At 49.7% G+C, this 21447-nt stretch overlaps 1 protein-coding gene across 1 annotated transcript in view; it reads right to left on the reverse strand.

Moving 5' to 3' along the window:
- LOC138565580 (zinc finger protein 883-like) overlaps positions 1-16585 on the reverse strand; it is a 179252-nt gene extending 162667 nt beyond the window's left edge. Inside the window, exon 1 of the mRNA XM_069642990.1 lies at positions 16417-16585. The gene's annotated coding sequence lies outside the window, so the exon portion shown is untranslated. The remainder of the gene's footprint in view (positions 1-16416) is intronic.
- Positions 16586-21447: the final 4862 nt, after the last annotated feature.

Consider the following 21447-nt stretch of genomic DNA (forward strand, 5'->3'; position numbering starts at 1 on the left):
TATTAACACCCTATTGGTGCTGCCGTTGCCTAAACTATTTTAGCCAAATAATATTCCTTAGCCCTGCTATTGTCAGTTTAGCCTACGTAGCTAAGTTAGAAGCGCTATTACATTACCTTTGTCTGTTTATAGACTCCAGCATGCTGACTACAAGCCATCTCCTTTGCGCTGTTGGTCTCCTATTCTCATTCATTAGCCTTGTGGGTCTCACCTGGTTCTGCCCTCCTCACCACCAAGGCCTTCCAAATCCAATCTACAAGAACGTAGGCAACTTATCCACTATGGTACAATCAAGCATCCCTATTTCGAGCCTAATCCCAAAGTACCCGTGTAATATAGATTAATGAAACTTTATGAACCTACTACTAGATCTCTATACCTAGTCAATCAGAAAACCAACTGCTGCATCATCCAAAAAACTACAAATGCTGACCCCATCCCTAATAGGCCCAGTACTCACACTGCCACATCCAAGGCCCAGCCCACACGAACACCCTGCACAGCTCCCAGCACGATCCCCACCCTTACAGGTGCCCTGATAAACGCCAGATCGTTGGTTGCTCACGCCACTGAGCTATCCGACCTTACACAATCCGAAAATTATGACTTCTTGGCTATCACGGAATCTTGGCGACATGCTGCCGCAGGCCCCGCTCCCATGATGGCTATTCCCAATGGTTACACCATCTTAAGAGTTGATAGAAATTAAGCACGCGGAGGAGGTATAGCCCTCATTGCCAAATCTAATCTATCGATAAGGTAAGCACCTTCCCTTGATATTAAATCATGTGAAAATCTCATAGCTAAACTATCCATCAACAAGGCCCAGACTCTCACTATCCACTTAATTTACAGACCCCCAGGTCCTTTTAGAACATTTGAGGAGGATATTTCTACTATCCTCTCCAATGATCTAAAAAACTCTTCCCAACTCATTTTACTAGGGGATATCAACCTGGGCTTCAATAACTACAGACCCACACGCGTTAAGTGTGGCCAACATCCTAACTGACCTTAGCCTTACTCAGAGTGTTTCAGCCCACCCATATCAAAGGGAGAACATTTCATTGGGTGGCAGACTAGAATTGTAATGCTTTTATCTCATCCATCTCCCCTCAAATCTGGACAGATCATCACCTTGTGACATTCTCGCTAGCAACTAAACGACAAACCCCTACCACCACCGAGCTGGCCCCACCCATACCAACTAGGAAAAAAAAGAACATTACCCCCGATAACTTACTCCCTCTGATCCTTCCCACTCTCAATTCTCTGCCAGAAAATTTGGGCCCCGAGGCTCTGGTGAACAAGTATAATAAAACCAGGTCTACTTCACTAGACTCAATCGCGCCTCTTAAAATGCGACTAAGCAAGCCTAAAGCCCACCTTAACTCATAGTACTCACCACACCTGAAAACACTACGAGCTAAAAGAAGACAATGGCCCTCATTACGACCCTGGCGGAATCCGCGGTGCTAAATGCACCGCGGAGCATGGCGGAAAGCCGCCGATAGCGCCATGGGGGTTGGCGGATTTACCACCCCATGCCGACCTTGGCGGAGCGGTAAATCCCCAATCCCCATTTTACCCTTCCCCATTCCCATTCTTGCCCCATAGGGTATAATGGGAGTGGGGAAGGAGTTAATTACGCCGCCGTAAAGTACGGTGGCGTAATTAACAACGAGGTCCCTTAGCGCCATGGTTTTCTCCGCCCGGTAAAACCAGGCGGAGAAAACCTCCATGGCGCTAAGGGAACTCGTAGTACGGCGGACGGGTCCGCCGCGATTAGCGCTGGCGGAAACCCACTCCGCCAGGGTCCTAATGAGGCCCAATGAGAGGTATCCTGGAGACTACTACCTTAGAGGAAAATAAAATGAACCTCCATACGATATCTGCCCTATACAAAAGTGAAATAATTGCAGCTAAACGCAAAACTTATAATACCAGAATTGCACAAGCCAACTCGAGCATAAAAAGGTACTTTTTGTTATTGTGAAGGAGTTAGAAGCCCACATCCCAGTACCTGATAATTGCATACAAGATAAACTTTGGTGCTCTAACATACTGCAAGCATTATCTGACAGTTTCGACCTAACAAGCCAAAATTGCCACAAAAAAATCGTCACTAACCACGAATACTTCCCCCATAAATTCTACCACACCACCTATAGATACAGTTTGCCCCCAACGCTTTAAATTCTCCAAAGTCTCTATTAACGAGACCGAAAAAATTATTCTTACGCTCAAACCCTCTAATTGTCAGGGAGATCAATGCCCTGCCCAACTGATAAAGGACGCTACCAGAGGTCTGGCCCACTTTATCACAAAACTTATCAATGCCTCATTTTCATCCGGCACCATACCAAGTAACTTAAAAGAATCTTGGGTGCTCCCACTACTTAAAAACAGACATTAGACCCTGCCATCTCCACAAACTACCGACCAATCACAACAGTGCCCTTCCTTCTGAAAATTATAGCTAAAATGGCCTATTTACAAATACAGAAACATCTGGAAAACCGCTTGCTGGGTGCTCGCCAGTCAGGCTTTCAGCCCCAGCATGGGACTGAAACTGCTTTAATACACCTAAAAGCCCAAATTGGCGAGCTCAGAGATAAAGGGAAATCAGCCCTCCCCCTGCTCTTGGACCTATCGGCTGCTTTCGACCTTGTGGATCATGGGGTCCTTTGCAGGCATCTGGATTCAGCGGCTCACTTTTCTGAAGAAGCGATAGTATGGATTGAATACTTTCTTAACAGGACTATGAGAGTCTTTTTTCCCACTGCAGCCGCAGACACCATCCCCATTTCATGCAGAGTTCCTCATGGTTCATGCGTCTCTCCTACCTTGTACAACATCTTCACGAAGCCCCCGTTCAATGATCTGGACCATCTTGGTATCACCTACACTAACTATGAAGATGATACTCAGATTCTCTTACCACTTATTGGTGATTAGGACAAGGATTTGACCTTGGTGAACAAGGTATATCTCATCATCCAGGCATGGATGGCTACCCATGGACTATGCCTGAATGATGACAAGACTGAGATCATTATCTTGGGCACTTCCTCAACCCTCAAAAAACTGGGACCCAAATACTCATTCAACATTGACAGCAACCCCATCACGGACGCTAGCGAGGTCAAAACCCTGGGTTTCTATCTGGACTCGACCCTTTCCTTCAAGAAACAGGTTAATGCAATGGCATCCGCCACAGCATACACTTGTAAATTAATAAGAGCAGGCAAACCCTTCCTGTCTAACAACAGTTGCATTACCCTGGCAAGAGCACTTGTTCTGTCGAAGCTGGACTACTGTAACTCTCTTTACATCGGGGCCAACGAGGAAACTATCAAGAAAATCCAGCTCCTCCAGAACAATGCTCCTAGAGCTGCACTCGGAATTTCAAGGAGAGATCATATCTCTGAAACAAGAAGATTAAACAACTGGTTATCCGTACAGGATCAAATCCTGTTGAAAGTGGCCTCTCTCACATACAAATGTCTAAACAACGCGGCTCCTTTCTATCTTACTGAGAGACTCACTAGAAAAACCATTATAAGTCCCTCCAGATCATCGAACACCAACTGCCTTTTGGTCCCAAGATTTAAACTCTCCAGGAGTTGGGGGACGCAGTTTCCCGGTTAAGGCAGCTCAACTGTGGAACTCCTTACCCCTCCCCTGCGAGTAGATCAATCTTACCCACAATTTCAGCAGAACCTCATAAATTGGTTCAAAGATTCTGACAAGTAATCTTGCCTATGACTCCCTTCTACTTCCTGCTATACCCTTGTACATAACAATGTGTCACCATAACTGTATATAGTATTTTATTTGTATGCCGAATATGTAACATCACCTTATTCTGTATTGTATACCTTGTATTATGAAAATATACCTATGTAAATGTACTTTCTGTAACCAAGCAAGTTGTCTTATGCAATGCTCCCCGATACCCTTGGGTCTGGTGCGCAATACAAGTAATAAAACAAAGAAACATACAAACAAAGCTTCATCAAAGCCTGCAAGCAAGCCTTCTCGGAAGTGTCCCTGGGCCAACCAGTGGGCCGACCAGCTTACACTGGACTTTTGCTCTGTCTCCGCCGCTGTTTCGAGGAAGCCCTTGACCCTTGGTATACTGCTAGCTCTGTGTCCGCGGTACACTCACACCGAATTTCGTACACTTGGCGTTCCCAGGTCTGAAGTGAGACAAGACTGCCAGGACCTGAGCCGCCGCGGTTACTGTGTTTCCCAGCCGCAATGATCTTTGCAGGTGCGCTGCATTTGTGCCCCTCTTACCCCTGAAGCCTGCTGCAGTGAAACTGGCCTAATCCATCCATCAGGAGTGGAGAAATCGCCACTGTCCCGTTTGGGCATCATCACCATCTTCGGAACTGAAAGCCACAGAGACGTCATATTGTCGCATTTGAACCTGCACCGAAGTGGACTCGACTGGCGAAGTTTAGTCTGGAGTGTGCCGGGGTCAGTGAGTAATCGCAACCCTAGCCGGTGGCCCCTAGCACCTCCATCCACTTTTACGCACGAGTGGCCACTGGGGGCCCCCCTCCTTTCCACTGCTAGTGCGAACTAGCAAACTATTCCCGACTCTTGGAATCGACTCTGCCCTCAAGTGGAGACCCTCCTCGAATAGTGGGAACTTCATCGCCTCACCTACCTCCCTGAGCTTCTAGAGACCCCTGAAGAGACCCCGTTTTTGCCCATTGGAACATACGCATGCGCTTGCATAGCATGCTCTATTGAGCATTAGGCTCTTCTCTTCTTAGGGATTGGACTGCCCTTGTTAGGTGTGTGTTGGATGCAGAAGGGGACTAAAGACTATTTGCACTGCCCGTTTCCTTCCCTTTAGGTTGTGGACTCATTTCGTGACTTTAACCCTTTAGACCCCATTGGTCTTGCATATATTTTGTATTGTTAGTGTTGTGTTGGTTTGGTAGTATTGCTGTGATTGTTTTACTGTGTGTTGAAGTTACAAAGGCCTTGTAATAAATATATATATATATATATATATATATATATATATATATATATACACACACACACACACACCTGTCTGGGAGTGATCCTTGCTCTGTGTGCTCATTGAGGTCTTTCAGTCACCCTCACCCCTCCTGAGACCTAGTCTTGACCGCAGACCTTAGCTACCTTGATTGGTCTGGCTTTTCCAGAAGGTTACCCTGTTCCAAGAAACTAGGCTGGCCTTCTGAACCTCTGCCCTCCAAGTCAGAAATCCATCTTAACACATACCCACTCTCGAAAACGGTTCAAGAGTTTTTCTTAAAAGGTTTGAATAGCGTCACATTAATATCACTCACTCTCTCTCTCCTCCCGTGGGCTTTTCCCATCCTAACCCTGGCATCCCTAAATCCCAAAGTGGTCGCTAGAGATGGATAATCCCTACTAACTAGGATATGGCTGGCTAGCAGTGTGTGCCTAAAAGTGATCTCCTCCTCTTGCTTTCTCCCTTTGGGAATGTATAGGTGGATCCTAACTTCGGTCCCAGAAGGAAACAAAAAAATATCTTTCAATCGCTCGGGTCTCACTTGGTCTTTACCTCTCATGCTCTTATATTCCTCACCCGATGTTCCCTACTTCCTTCCTCTTCACCCTTTCTCCCCCCACTCCTTTCACCCCTTCTCTGTCCCTATGATTTTCTTACATCTACTACTCCACGTGTCGAGCTTTACTACGTTCGCCACTAATACACTCTACTCTCCTCTCCTACTAGTTTCTACTCCCACGACTCTCTCTCCTGCCCTCTATTCCACCCTTCCTCCTCGTGCTCACACACTGCTTTTACTCCCGCAGCCACGTTGCTCACTCATTCCCACTTTCTCCCCTGCTCTTCTACTAAGTCTCACTCACTCGGCTTCCCCACCATATAGACAAGTACCACCAACTCTCCCCATCCAATACCTCACCAGGCATGCACCCTCCCTAATGTTCGTCCATGCTCCGCTGCACCGTCCTTCCTCCGTCTGGTCTCTCAGTTGGCCTTCAACTCACTTGCAAACCTGAACAACTCACACTGCCCTGTTACCGGGGTCCTCTTTCATGCTCTTCCTCTCCCTCCCATTGGTCATGGCATCCCCCTGGTTCCCAGGCCAGTCCCCATCTTGTTCTTGACCGGGAGTCATGTCATGCAGATACAAGGCTTTAAAATGCCTATGGAACCACGTCCCCATCTTGAACACGGGTCCACCGGAGTTCTGCATGGCAGCTGCGACCAACACAATGGGCCTCATTCCGAGTATGGCGGTAAGGGATAGCGGCCACCGGTAATGAGACCGGTGGCGGTATTCCCTTACCGCCATACTCCGAGTTCCCTCTGCGCCCTCGCCCTTAACGCCTGCTTTGAGCAGGTGTTAAAGTCGAGGGCGCAAAGGGGCCTCCAAGCCAATAACGGTGACCGTAATGAACATGTCACCGTTATTTGCATCTTCCCCATTCCCATTGAGCCCTATGGGGGCTCATTTGGGAATGGGGAAGAGCCTTGGTGAATGGGGAATTACTGCCCCGCCAACCTTGGAATGGGGCGGTAATTCCGCCATCCACCAAGGCGCTGCCGGTCCGGGTACGGCGTCAACCAAGGCGTTAATAGCGCCATTGGTTAGCGCCGTACTCGGAATGAGGCCCAATCAATCCTAAGGTTCTTAGGAGGGTATTTTGGAGCGTCTTGGTTGCCATTATGAAGTACGTACCACTCCACAGCCAGGCTGTTCACCGCTGGCTCCCTTGCAGTTGGGTTGCTCATTCCCTCCTCCCCACAAGGACTTCTGGGCTCTGCAGTCCTGGAAAAGGTATACTACCCAATTGGCACGCAGGTATGGGGTGCTAACAGAGGGTACTTGACAGATGCAGCCAGGCACAGGCAGAAGGAACTTGGGCCCTTCCAACTCCCTTGCCCCACCATTGGGGCAGGACTGGCTCTGGCAAACACCATGGTAGGCCCCTTGCCCCAGGTTGGGAGGGGTCCCTGTCACAGCAACATCCCTCAGGCGGTTACCAGTCAATTGGTCGAAAACATTTGGTCGACAGGACAATTGGTCGACACCATTTGGTCGAATGCCAAATGGTCGAATTTTTTTTTTTTTTTTTTTTACACCCCTTTTTTGTTTTTTTTTGGGGGGGTCCCCCCCCAACCCCCTTTTTTTTCTTTCCCCACACGAAAACCCACAAAAAAAATATATAAATAAAAAAAAAAAATTCGACCATTTGGCATTCGACCAAATGGTGTCGACCAAATTGCAGTCGACCAAATTGCAGTCGACCAATTGACAGGACACCCCCTCAGGCCCATGCTCACTGAGAACTACTGTCTCATCAGAATCCTGCCACACCTCTCCAGAATCATGGAATGCTTTGTCGCAAGCCAACTCGACAGCACATCACCAGACCGAACCTCCTCAAACCCTTCCAAACAGGCATCCGCTCAGCCACAGCACTGGGATTGCGACACTCCACATCCTGGATGACCTCCACAATGTCACTGAAAAAGGGCACACAGACCATCTAATGCTGCTTAAGCTTTCTGCAACCTTCGACACATTCAACCAAAGCATCCTAACTGGTTTACCTCCTTCCTCACTGACAGAACACACATTGGGCCTCATTAGGACCCAGGCGGATTTCGCGGTGCTAAATGCACCGCGAAGCACGGCGGAAAGCCGTCGATAGCGCCATGGGGGTTGGCGGATTTACCGCCCCATTCCGACCTCGGCGGAGCGGTAAATCCCCAATCCCCATTCTGCCCTTCCCCATTCCCATTCTTGCCCCATAGGGTATAATGGGAGTGGGGAAGGAGTTAATTACGCCACCGTAAAATACGGTGGCGTAATTAACAACGAGGTCCCGTAGCGCCATGGTTTTCTCCGCCTGGTAAAACCAGGCGGAGAAAACCTCCATGGCGCTAAGGGAACTCGTAGTACGGCGGACGGGTCCGCCGCGATTAGCGCTGGCGGAAACCCACTCCGCCTGGGTCCTAATGAGGCCCATTGTCTCATGCCCTCCATCGATGAAACCCCACCTCATTTAAATATGGGGTACTATAAAGTCCCTCTCTATATCACCTCCTCTTTAAACTACATCTTAAATCCCTCAGCCAGACTCTGAGCAACCACTTTCAAGACTATCTCGAGGACATTAAAATATGCTTGCAAATCTCTATCTCTCTCTCTCAACTTCACACCCTCAAAAAGCTGTCTCTACAGCATCACCACCTGGGTAGCCACCCACTGCCTCAAGCTCAACCGAAATAAAATGGAATACTTCCTCATATGCCCCACAAACAGAAACCAACCTCACCGCCTGGAATGAAAACTCAGACAACCCGCACACATCCCTCACCACACCAATCCAGTCACTAGGCTTCCCCATCGATCCCACCACCTAATCCTCACACACTACATGGTGTAACAAGGTCGAGAGAGTAGGGACCCCTCTAGGTCTAGAGTTGGAGGCCTCCTAGGGTGTAAGCTAGAGCCATCCATACCCTAGAGGGGGATGTGCAGGTGGAAGGCCCCAGTAGCTGTCCCACCCTTACGTGCTTATCAGATTGCTCTGCCCAAGTGGACTCTTCTCACGTGGCCAGGGAAAGGCAGACACTTCCTGGTCCTGACCCTGGAGGTGGTGTTCTGCGGGAGGATCACACTGGATGGGGACTGAAGGTGTTGAAGGTCAGAAAGAATGGGAACACCCCATAACTAACTTTCCCAGAGACCCTACTATCTTAAAGCCCTATTAGAAGATTGAAGCTACACAAGAAAAAGGTAACTTGAACATTGGGGACTTCAAATCCCACAATGCCTGAAGTGCTGGGATGAGAAGAGGGATGTAGGGTCACTAGGAGTTTCTTTAGTCCTGGCAGGCGAGTATATCAAGGCAGGGACTTTGTAGTTGTAGACCTGGCAGGTTAGTGGACCAGGTAGAAGTCATTGAAGTACTCTGTTGTGAATAAAGTCTGTGAAGAAGAAGTGTTAAGACCACTAAAACATGTTGTGAACTGTTGTGGAATCATCCTGACAAATCATCATTTTTGATACAGATAAACTGTGGAAGTGTTTTTCTTTTCTAAGAAGTTGTTTTGAACTCTTTACTACAAGCGGAGGGACAGACAGGTCTAGGTTGAACTTCTGGTCAAAGTCTAAGTGAGAGACTTTTGGAGTAAGAAGAACTTGATCATTAGAACTTTGTTGCAAGACAGAACTTTCTCAATGTTGAACTGTGAACTGTTGGTTGACAATCCTGCTTTGAATCTGGGGAAGGGGATCTCACCCAGGTTACAAGGAGAAATAGTTATCAGGTGTTATGTTGAACATAACTGTGATTTCTGTTACATTTGAATTGCGATATATTCCCTTTATATGTATACGTGTGAGGGGCAGATTCCTTTTGTTGGAGTGTTTCCTTCAGTTTATTTTGATAAGAAGGGAAATCTTCATCAGAGTAGGGACAGTGATGAGTTTGGCAAACCTTTTGAGTTAATAAAATGGCATTTTATGAAAAACCTTTATCAAGTTATCTGCCTCACATTGCTGACCCCTCACAATAGGGAGTCGCTAAGGTCTGCAGCAGAGAGGATGGACAGCCTCAAAGAATGCTGCACGTTGCCAGCTGGCACCAGTGCAAGACGCGATCCATCAGCTGAAACAGAGCTCCCATACCATGTACTACTAAAAACCTGCAGAGGAGAGGCTTCCTGATAAAACCAGAGATATTCCTATGCTTACTGTGGGCTTATTCAGGATGCGTCCTCCTAACAGAAACTAAAACACTTTCCTGCATGGGCTGCCATTAACCCGGCACGGTTGACCCATGCACAAAGTAGGGGGCCAGGGGAATTTGCCCCTTTTTAAATGTATTGTGGCATTGGTAACACCTCCTGGGTGTGAAAAACAGGGCAAGATTGGTCAGGGAAAGAAGAAGAATATGAGAAGCCGGGCAGGAAACAGGAAGGTGTGGGTTGTTTGGGTGATGTTAGAGGAGAATGAAGAGGAAGTGGCAGACCAAGGAACCAAACGGAGGAAGGATAGTGGACTGGAATGTGGAAGCAATTGCAAAGGAGAGGTATTGGTTGGTGAGAGCAAGTGGTACTGTGTATGTAAGGTGGATGAGTGAGAGTGAAAGAGGAGAGCCTCACAGCCAGCCAGTCAGAACTTGACGATAGAAGAAGCAATATATAACCTGGAGAGTAGGGGCGCCTGGGTTAGGCAGGGTCTTCCCATCTATAGACAAGAGAGGGGACGGCCCTTAGTGCACCTTTTACACACTGTACATTGGGTGCATACTAGAGGTGTAATTATTAGTCTGCTTAGTGCAGATGGGTGTCTTCGGGTGGTATGCATTCATCAAATTGTGAAACCTCGGTGGGAGAGCGGTGTGTAGATCAGGTTGTTACTATTACCATATCTTGCTAACCATTCCATGTAATAACAGGAGACAACCTTTTTCACTTTGGCAACATAACAATAGGTCACATTTATGTGCTTACATCAATGCAAAACAACCTTTCCCCAGGTGTTATGCCTCGTTATACCATAAAATGTAATTTTAGGCTAAGTGTTGCTAAATCAGGTGCCACTGACATGGCAAAAATGTAGGGACCACGGTTTCTGACCATTTTCACAGGGCCTCCATTATGACTGCTCACGGACTACTCAAAGATACTCCCAGTTGCAACAATGAATACCGGCCAGTCAGGGTATGCTAGTGCAGTCCTAGGTTTAACTGTGCCTTCTGGCACTTGTCACTCCCGATTTATAACAGTCTGGGGCAAGAGGTCCCAGAATAGAAAGTTAAAATGAGGACTTATCTAGCACTGCCGGATGGAATGGGGGCATGTTGGCATGTATGGCACTGCTCATTCTTACATGGGGTTATGGTACTATGCAGACGGACTTACACCAGCAAAGCCAGCCACAACCCAAGCACCAGAGACATGATGGTACCAGAGATGCAACTCACAAGGGAGCCAATGACCAGGGGCTGTTTTACCACCGACCACAGTAGAGTGACTCACCAGGCAGTCAGTGATCAGAGAAGTGACAGAGCAGAGGCACCGTGCACCTGGCTACCCTCTGTCCTCCGGGCCCAGGCCCAGGTACCTGCTCACCCTGCCACCCTCGTGCACTGCCTCCAGGCCATCCCTTGCACTGGGCTCTGTATCTGTACCCATACAGTCCCCCCCTTTCCTTCCTGCACTTATCAGACCTACCCAGTCTGCTGCCTTAAACCCAGCACTGGCCACTTGCACTACCATTGTTTCTTGCCTTTATTATTCATTAATTTATTATTATTTATTGGTTTTCGCCTTGCTCCGCACACTCGTTTTTCTCCCTCCTTCCATGTCTTTCTCTCCCTCCCCCTCTCTGATGCACTTGTCGTTCTCAATGCCACTGGGCCTAGTAAGATCGTTATGTTCTCCCCCGTTCCCCTTCCCTTGTCGCGCTCTGAAACACTTGTGTATGAGCGCGACAGAAATAAAATATCAATATCAACTCACAAAGGAATAGCTGCCAAGTACGCCTGTGTCATGTGTGACACCATGAGCCAGTACATGACTTTCCCTTTGCATTCTGGTACATTTGGGACCATACTTATAGTGGGAAGAACAAAAATACAAAACCCAGCATTCAACGAGAAATTAGCAGAGTGACTTACGTTGTGACATATGACATTTGGCTACTTGGAATCTCTGCAAGGGAGCCCTGGACCAGAGGAAAATGACTCACCATGCAATCAAGGTCCAGAGGCACGACAGGACAGAGGAGCACCTCACAAAGGCACAGCTGCTCAATGGACCCTCTGCATGCACGATACCAGTATCCAAGCCTTGGTTTTCACTTGCATACTGGTGCTTGTAGGCCCATACCTATAATGGGGAGGACCAAAATCTCAGTATAGTATTCAACAGGAAATGCAGAGACTGGCCCACCTTGTCCCATAGGATCATGTGGGGCTCCCTGGCAGCTTTGCAAGAGCGCCAAGTACCACAGGGGAGACAGACCCACAGAGCTGAGGACCAAAGGGGAGCAACTCACCAAGGTCCAGCGGGGTGAGAGACCCACAGAGCTGAGGACCAAAGGGGAGCAACTCACCAAGGGCCAGCGGGGTGACAGACCCACAGAGCTGAGGACCAAAGGGGAGCAACTCACCAAGGGCCAGCGGGGTGACAGACTCACGGAGCTGAGGACCAAAGGGGAGCAACTCACCAAGGGCCAGAGGGGAGACAGACCCACAGAGCTGAGGACCAAAGGGGAGCAACTCACCAAGGACCAGGAGACAGACTCACAGAGCTGATGTCCAAAGGGGAGCAACTCACGAAGGGCCAGAGGGGAGACAGACTTGCAGAGCTGAGGACCAGAGGAGAGCAACTCACCAAGGGCCAGAGGGGAAACAGACTCACAGAGCTGAGGACCAAAGGAGAGCAACTCACCAAGGGCCAGAGGGGAGACAGACTCACAGAGCTGAGGACCAAAGGGGAGCGACTCACCAAGGGCCAGAGGGGAGACAGACTTGCAGAGCTGAGGACCAGAGGAGAGCAACTCACCAAGGGCCAGAGGGGAAACAGACTCACAGAGCTGAGGACCAAAGGAGAGCAACTCACCAAGGGCCAGAGGGGAGACAGACTCACAGAGCTGATGTCCAAAGGGGAGCAACTCACGAAGGGCCAGAGGGGAGACAGACTTGCAGAGCTGAGGACCAGAGGAGAGCAACTCACCAAGGGCCAGAGGGGAAACAGACTCACAGAGCTGAGGACCAAAGGAGAGCAACTCACCAAGGGCCAGAGGGGAGACAGACTCACAGAGCTGAGGACCAAAGGGGAGCGACTCACCAAGGGCCAGAGGGGAGACAGACTCACAGAGCTGAGTACCAAAGGGGGGCGACTCACCAAGGGCCAGAGGGGTGACAGAGCAGCAGAGCTGAGGTCCAAAGGGGAGCAACTCACCAAGGACCAGAGCGGAGACAGACTCACATAGATGAGGACCAAAGGGGAGCAACTCACCAAGGGCCAGAGGGGAGACAGACTCGCAGAGCTGAGGACCAGAGGAGAGCAGCTCACCAAGGGCCAGAGGGGAGACAGACTCACAGAGCTGAGGACCAAAGGAGAGCAACTCACCTAGGGCCAGAGGGGAGACAGACTCACAGAGCTGAGGACCAAGGGGGAGCAACTCACCAAGGGCCAGAGGGGAGAAAGACTCACAGAGCTGAGGACTAAAGGGGAGCAACTCACCAAAGGCCAATGTGGAGACACACTCACAGAGCTGAGGACCAATGGGGGGCGACTCACCAAGGACCAGAGGGGAGACAGACTCACAGAGCTGAGGACCAGAGGAGAGCAACTCACCAAGGGCCAGAGGGGAGACAGACTCACAGAGCTGAGGACCAAAGGAGAGCAACTCACCAAGGGCCAGACGGGAGACAGACTCACAGAGCTAAGGACCAAGGGGGAGCAACTCACCAAGGGCCAGAGGGGAGAAAGACTCACAGAGCTGAGGACCAAAGGGGAGCAACTCACCAAGGGCCAGATGAGAGACAGACTCACAGAGCTGAGGACCAAAGGAGAGCAACTCACCAAGGGCCAGAGGAGAGAAAGACTCACAGAGCTGAGGACCAAAGGGGAGCGACTCTTCTTCTTCTTCTCAATTATCGGAGGCGTGGGCGGACCCACGCAGGCGCTTCACCATCCTAAAGGATGATGTGCACCAGACCCACCAATCAATACTTAGCTCACATAAACTCAACTCCTCCCACTGCCCCGTCTGCCTCACAAAATCCAACATCACACTGCTCCTCCTCCTGCCTCTCACCACGTCACCTCCTAGCAAAGCCCTCCCACTCAGCTCAGCCACACCCAGCGCAGTCAACCGAACCCTGATCAATTCTCTCTCTTCAACATGTTTCTCACACCTAAGCAAAAAATGTTGCACAGTCTCAGGCACCCCACACACCGCACAGTCACTCGACTCACGCTTCCCCACTCGAAACAGACAGTCATTCAGCCCCACATGCCCTATCCTCAACCGATTCAGCATCACCTCCTCCCCCCTCCTCCATTCCAGACTCCCCACATCCACCTTCTCCGACACTTTCCCACGAACACCAAACATCCACCTGCCCTTCACCCCACTCACCCACCTCTCATGCCACTCATCCATGTCACCATCACAGCCTTCACCTCAACCACACTCAAAGGCAACCTCACATCAACCGCTCCCCTCTTCATACCCTCACCCGCCGCCAGATCCACCAACTCATTACCCAAAATGCCACTGTGACTGGGGACCCACGCCAACTCCAAATCAATTCCCCCACGCACATACCAATCAATCTTCCTCCTGATATCCAAAATCACATCCTTCCTATCACCATCCCCTGCCACAATCGTCTGCAACCCACTCAATGAATCCGAGAACACCACCACCTTCTCATACCCCAACTCGCACACCCTATCAATCGCCAATGCTATCGCCACCAACTCAGCCGTACAAATAGACACATCATTTGTCAGTCGCCCCACTTTATACTCCCCAGTGCTTTCCAAATAATACACCATACCCACTCTCCCAGACAACAGGATCTTTCCAACCATCCGTGAACACCTTGCATCCTTCCTTCCCTGCCACATACGCCTAACCCAAAGCCTTGATCTCACCCCGCAAACCCCGCTTCTTCGACACCACACTCGCCAACTCTAAACACACCTTTGGAGACCCCATCATCCACAATGGCCATCTCACCAAATCCATACCGTCACAGCCAACAACTCGCCTACACCCCACTTCACCCCTTTCTCCCACATATGAAACCCCAAAGTGCCCCCCTTCCTCCTCCACCGGTCCCTATAGTAGTCAAATCTCCAATTATACTTCAAACATTCACGCACCGGATGAGCCACACTCTTCGCACTACACTTCACCCACCACCTCATATTCAACGCATCCCTCCTCAACCCCAACGGCATCTCCCCCACAAGCACCTGCACCGCATTCACTGGAGAGGACCTCATCACACCCGAACACACCCTCAATACCCTCGCCTGCACCCTATCCAACCGCAACTTCTGACTCACCGTGAAACCCACTGACACCTGACACCCAAAATCCATCACACTCGGGGAGCGACTCACCAAAGACTAGAGGGGAGACAGAGCAGCAAAGCCAAGGACACACTTTGATAAATCCATAGCTCTCAACTCCCACGCTTTTGGCGGGTGTCACCCGCCTTGTAAACAGCTGACTCACCGGCCAAGCCTCCTGCACGCCCATTCGTTTCAATGGGCCTCTAACCCGCCAAAAATAAAATCGGGTGTTTTCACCCGCCTTTGCGACACAAATGGTTGAGAGTTATGTAAATCTCAAACATGCAACGTAATGCAGAGACACTAATTGTCAGAATTCTAGAAATGGGAATAAAAGCCTCTTGGTGTAACATATTATGGGCCTCATTACAACTCAGGCGTTAAGGGTTAACGCTGTTGTTAACCCTTAACGCCTGATTCCAATTTTAACGGCTGCTTTTAGCAGCCGTTAAAACCCATGGCGCTGACCCGTCTTGGTGCTAATTACGGCAGCGTAATTTACGGTGCCGTAATTAGCGCCTTCCCCACTCCCATTATGCCCTATGGGGCAAAAATGGGAATGGGGAAGGGTAAATGGGAAATGGGGATTTACCGCCCCACTCACCTTGGAATGGGGCGGTAAATCCACCATCCACCATGGTGTAAACGTAGTTTACACCATGGTGGTAAAGTTGGCGTACTTACCGCCTGGGTCGTAAAGACCCCGGGCCTCATTAGGACCCAGGCGGTAAGGGGTTTACGGCGGCGTAAACAGCGCCGACCCTTACCGCCTGATTCCGAGGTCCCTTAGCGCCATGGAGGTTTTAACACCTGCTTTTAGCAGGTGTTAAAATCCATGGCGCTAAGGGACCTTGTTGTTAATTACGCCACCGTAATTTACGGTGGCGTAATTAACGCCTTCCCCACTCCCATTATGCCCTATGGGGCAAAAATGGGAATGGGGAAGGGTAAATGGGTTAATGGGGATTTACCGCCCCACTCACCTCGGAATGGGGCGGTAAGTCCGCCAACCACCATAGCGTAAACATAGTTTACGCCATGGTGGTAAAGGTACGACCCAGGCGGTAACTTACCGCCTGGGTCGTAATGAGGCCCTATGTATGTTGCTGTGTATCTGACTTTTGATGCCTATCCGCGGTGTTTTAGGCCTGCGTTTGTTTGGATGAGAATTTGCATGTTTTGGGCTTGTTTTGAAGGAGCGTTGTGCTTATTTTCATTCCGACCCGGCAACACTGCGCATGCCCTGGTTTTTTTATTCTGAAAATCTAGCACAGGCCCGTGTGATCCCCACATTAGATAAATTAAACGGTTCTCACCTATTTCTGTCTCTTCCCGGGGTGGAGCTGCAGCCCGGACACAGGACTAATCCCGCCTCCTATTGGGCAGTTCCTCCTCCGGCTGCAGCACGTGACACGACGTGCGAGCCTCTGGCCGAACTTCCGGGGAAAGCCTCCTTCACACCGGAAGTGAATGTGAACATTTCACCCGGAAGCGAAGAGCCGCTTCTAAAACAGAAACGAAAGACTTTAAACAGCAGGAAATAAAGTGAAGTGAATAGGAAGCTGTAGCAGACACATGTACACCCCGGACTCCCTTTATCATGACCAGTGGCTTTGCGCCCCTCCCCCCAGAGAACAGTGTCTCAGGCAGAAGCAGCAGAGCACCGAGCAGAGCTCAGGAGGAGCGCCTACCCCTAGACACCTGCTCCTTCATTGCTATGGCAGTGGAGGGAGGGAGGAGTGTATAGTGCTCATTATAGAACTGACAGACCTCCCCCCTCTCTGGAGATCAGTGTCTGAGGCCTCATCATGCTTAGGCAGAAGCAGCAGAGCACCGAGCAGAGCTCAGGAGGAGCGCCTACCTCCAGACACCTGCTCCTTCATTGCTCTGTCAGTGGAGGGAGGGGGGAGTATATAGTACTCATTATAGAAGTGACAGACCTCCCCCTCTCTGGAGATCAGTGTCTGAGGCCTCATCATGCTTAGGCAGAAGCAGCAGAGCACCGAGCAGAGCTCAGGAGGAGCGCCTACCTCCAGACACCTGCTCCTTCATTGCTCTGTCAGTGGAGGGAGGGGGGAGTATATAGTACTCATTATAGAAGTGACAGACCTCCCCCTCTCTGGAGATCAGTGTCTGAGGCCTCATCATGCTTAGGCAGAAGCAGCAGAGCACCGAGCAGAGCTCGGGAGGAGCTCCTACCCCCAGACACCTGCTCCTTCATTGCTCTGTCAGTGGAGGGAGGGGAAAGTGGATAGTGCTCATTATAGAAGTGACAGACCTCCCTCCTCTCTGCCATAGATCAGTATCGGAGGCCTCCTTATGCTCAGGCAGAAGCAGCAGAGCACTGAGCAGAGCTCAGGAGGAGCTCCTACCTCCAGACACCTGCTCCTTCATTGCTATGGCAGTGGAGGGAGGGGGGGAGTGTATAGTGCTCATTATAGAAGTGACAGACCTCCCCCCTCTCTGGAGATCAGTGTCTGAGGCCTCCTCATGCTCAGGCAGAAGCTACAGAGCACCGAGCAGAGCTCAGGAGGAGCTCCTACCTCCAGACACCTGCTCCTTCATTGCTATGTCAGTGGAGGGAGGGGGGAGTGTATAGTACTCATTATAGAAGTGACAGACACCCCCCCTCTCTGCCAGAGATCAGTGTCTGAGGCCTCCTCATTCTCAGGCAGAAGCAGCAGAACACTGAGCAGAGCTCAGGAGGAGCGCCTACCTCCAGACACCTGCTCCTTCATTGCTATGGCAGTGGAGGGAGGGGGGAGTGTATAATACTCATTATAGAAGTGACAGACCTCCCCCTCCCTCTGCCGGAGATCAGTGTCTGAGGCCTGCTCAGGCAGAAGCAGCAGAGCACCGAGCAGAGCTCAGGAGGAGCTCCTACCACCAGACACCTGCTCCTTCATTGCTGTCAGTGGAGGGAGGGGGGAGTGTAAAGTACTCAGAGAGGGAGGAGCATATAGTACTCAGATGGGGAGTGTATAGTGCTCAGAGAGGGAGGAGTGTATAGTACTCGGAGAAGGAGGAGTGTATAGTACTCAGAGAGGGAGTGTATAGTACTCAGTGAGGGAGGAGTGTATAGCACTCAGAGAGGGAGTGTATAGTACTCAGAGAGGGAGGAGTGAATTGAGCCCAGAGAGGGAGGAGTGTATAGTACTCAGAGAGGGAGGAATGTACAGTACTCAGGGAGGAGTGTACAGTGAGGCGTGTACAGTACTCAGAGAGGGAGTGTATAGTACTCAGGGAGGGAGGAGTGTATAGTACTCAGAGGGGGAGGAGTGTAGAAGGAGGAGTGTATAGTACTCAGAGAGGGAGGAGTGTATAGTACTCAGTGAGGAGTGTAGAGTACTCACAGCGGGAGGAGTGTATAATGCTCAGAGAGGGAGGAGTGTATAGTACTCAGAGAGAGAGGGAGTGTATAGTACTCAGAGGGAGTGTATAGTACTCAGAGAGGGAGTGTATTGTACTCACAGAGGGAGGAGTGTATAGTTCTCAGAGAGAGGGAATGTATAGTACTCAGAGAGGGAGGAGTGTATAGTACTCAGAGAGCGAGGGAGTGTGTAATATTCAGAGAGGGAGGAGTGTATAATGCTAATTTTACCTTTTCAGCAGGAACACTTTATTTTCTCACTATAGTTTCTTCATGAATTGCAGTCATGTCCTGTTGAAGAAAGAGGCCAGCAGACATAGCTCTCAACCATTTATGTCGCAAAGGCGGGTGAAAACACCCGATTTTATTTTTGCCGGGTGAGAGGCCCATTGAAACAAATGGGCGTGAAGTTGGCTTGGCGGGTGAGTCAGCTGTTTACAAGGCGGGTGACACCCGCCAAAAGCGTGTAAGTTGAGAGCTATGCCAGCAGAATTATCCATAAAATATCTATTTTCTTTTTTGAAGTAAATAGACATTTTAAGGATAATCCTGCTGAGAGCAAGGAGGACACCCATTTACTTTGAATTTCTCCTCATCCTTTGACTCGCTTCTGAAAACATAAAGCAAAGGGCCTCATTAAAATATTGGCAATATTTCCCACTGGAATTCCACAGGTGATATATGTCTGGTAGGAGTATGATCTTTAAATAAAATACATACATGCCAACGTTTTGCCACAGCTGGGAGCGAGATTTTATAACAGAATTGCAGGTCTCGTGCACGATTCGGGAGTGTTGACATATATCAGCATACATTAATAAATATAAAAATGGACATATAGGGGAAATTATGAAGGAGGGGGGGGTTTGCTGCAGGAGAGATTGGGACTGTCCCATATGAACTTCAGATATGAATATGCCCTGGCCCTGGGTAGGGAGGCCAACTGTCCCGTAATTTGCAGGATTGTCCTGTAATTGGGGACCCTGTCCTGCAGTTTGCCGAGTGGCTCTGCGTGACGCTGGTTGTCCCGATTTTCTCTGTTTGAGCAGAATTAGGCATGCTGGGGAATGGGGCCTGCCTCTGCAGGGCGCTGACTCACAGATTAGCTGCCACCTGCCAGCCACAGTTATTCCGATTCGCGGGAAATGTATGTATATGACACCCTCCCCACTCCTATAATAGGAATCGGCCTATAATAGGAGCGTGGAGGGGGTCATATACATACATTTCGCGCTAATCGGAATAACAGTGGCTGGCAAGTGGCAGCTAATCTGTGAATAAGAGTCCTATAGCATTGCATTGCACCCGCAGCTGCTGACGTGACAGGCCTGCTGTGCAGATGTGTCACGTCAGCTGCTGCGGGTGCAATGCATTGATTCTGCCCGGTGCTGTGCGGTAGTGCACAGAAAGGGGCGGGCCAAACGTGACATCATCACTGCCCTGTGTCCCGCAAAAGGATCTCGCAAAGTTGGCCACCCTAGCCCTGGGATGCCATGTCCCTGATGCCCCAAGTTCATTTTCCTCAGCAGACAATTGGTTTCTATCCAATTTTCCATTTGTGGAAACTGTAAGGAACTCATGGTGGCAACAGTAAAGACAGACACAAGTGATCACAGTTCAAGGGTGTTTATTAAACTGTTTGTGCAGGTTGGATAAACACCTAATCTAAACCTAAATCTAAGATGGGAGCAAGCTACGACCATCAAATAATAATTAGGCAGTTCTAGTGGCGTCTTGTCAGATAAAAGGGCCTATTCTAAAAAAGAAACGATTGCTAATCCTTACAACTAAATACCAAAACGAGTGCTGGATAGTGTTCACAAGAAAGAAAGAAAGAAGTGTTCACAAATGATAAGTCAGGATGTAGTAGCCGGGGGACTCCCTTCCTCATGTTTTGAGCACGGGACAAGGCGGGACTCCTGAGCACATGCTCGAGCTTTCTCAGCACATGACGACAGCTCCAGCTTCAGCTATCAGGACCTTTGGTGGTTAAGTCTCTTTTCTACAAAAAGTCTCTTGCTCCGAGGACCTGATGTGGTCAAAATAAAAAACAAAAGGTTTATTTCCAATGTAAGTTGGGTGATGCTTTTTCACCCCTTAATCCCCCTCTTCCATGCTCAAATCTACAAAAAGTTCTTACTGATATCAGGATCTTCGGTAGTTAAGTTTCTTGCTTCCGGGGGGCTGATAGGTTCAAAACAATAAACAAAAGTTCCTTTCTGTATATACTTTAGGTGACAATTCTTCACCCCTGGGTCCCCCTCTTCCGGGCTCAGACCTTTTATCGAATATCAGCCATCCTCTGTCGGGTTCACTCTGGCTTGTATTAAAACGATTTCTCTGTTGCATTCACGTGTCGGCAGAGTGATGGGTTTTCACCCCTGGATCCCCCTCTTCTGGGCTGAGACCCTTCTCGACTGTTTGCCTCCCTCTGTCGGGTTCATTACGGATTTTGCTCAAAACATTTTCACCTGTGGCATTCACAAATCTTAATGTCTTTTTCAACAGTTTACGGTGGGCATCCCTCTGTCGGGTTCCCTTTTGTCAACACACTGTTCTTTGGGATTCCAGACTTCTCCCCATTCTATCGGCATCCCTCCGTCGGGTTCACTTTTGTCAATCACACAGGCCCTCATTAGGACCCTGGCGGTAAGGGGTTTACGCTAGCGTTAGCTGCGCCGACCCCTTACCGCCAATTCCGAGTTCCCAGAGCGCCATGGTCATTTTTCCGCCCGCTTTTTGCGGGCGTAAAAATCCATGGCGCTATGGGACCTTGGTGTTAATTACGCCACCGTAATTTACGGTGGCGTAATTAACTCCTTCCCCACTCCCATTATACCCTATGGGGCCGAAATGGGAATGGGGAAGGGTAAATGGGTCAATGGGGACTTACCGCCCTGCCGACCTCGGAATGGGGCGGTAAGTCCACCATCCGCCATGGCGTAAACGGACTTTACGCCATGGCGGAAAAGTCCGT

Source organism: Ambystoma mexicanum, chromosome 1p (assembly GCF_040938575.1).
Source record: "Ambystoma mexicanum isolate Mex_15411 chromosome 1p, UKY_AmexF1_1, whole genome shotgun sequence".
Lineage (NCBI taxonomy): Eukaryota > Metazoa > Chordata > Amphibia > Caudata > Ambystomatidae > Ambystoma > Ambystoma mexicanum.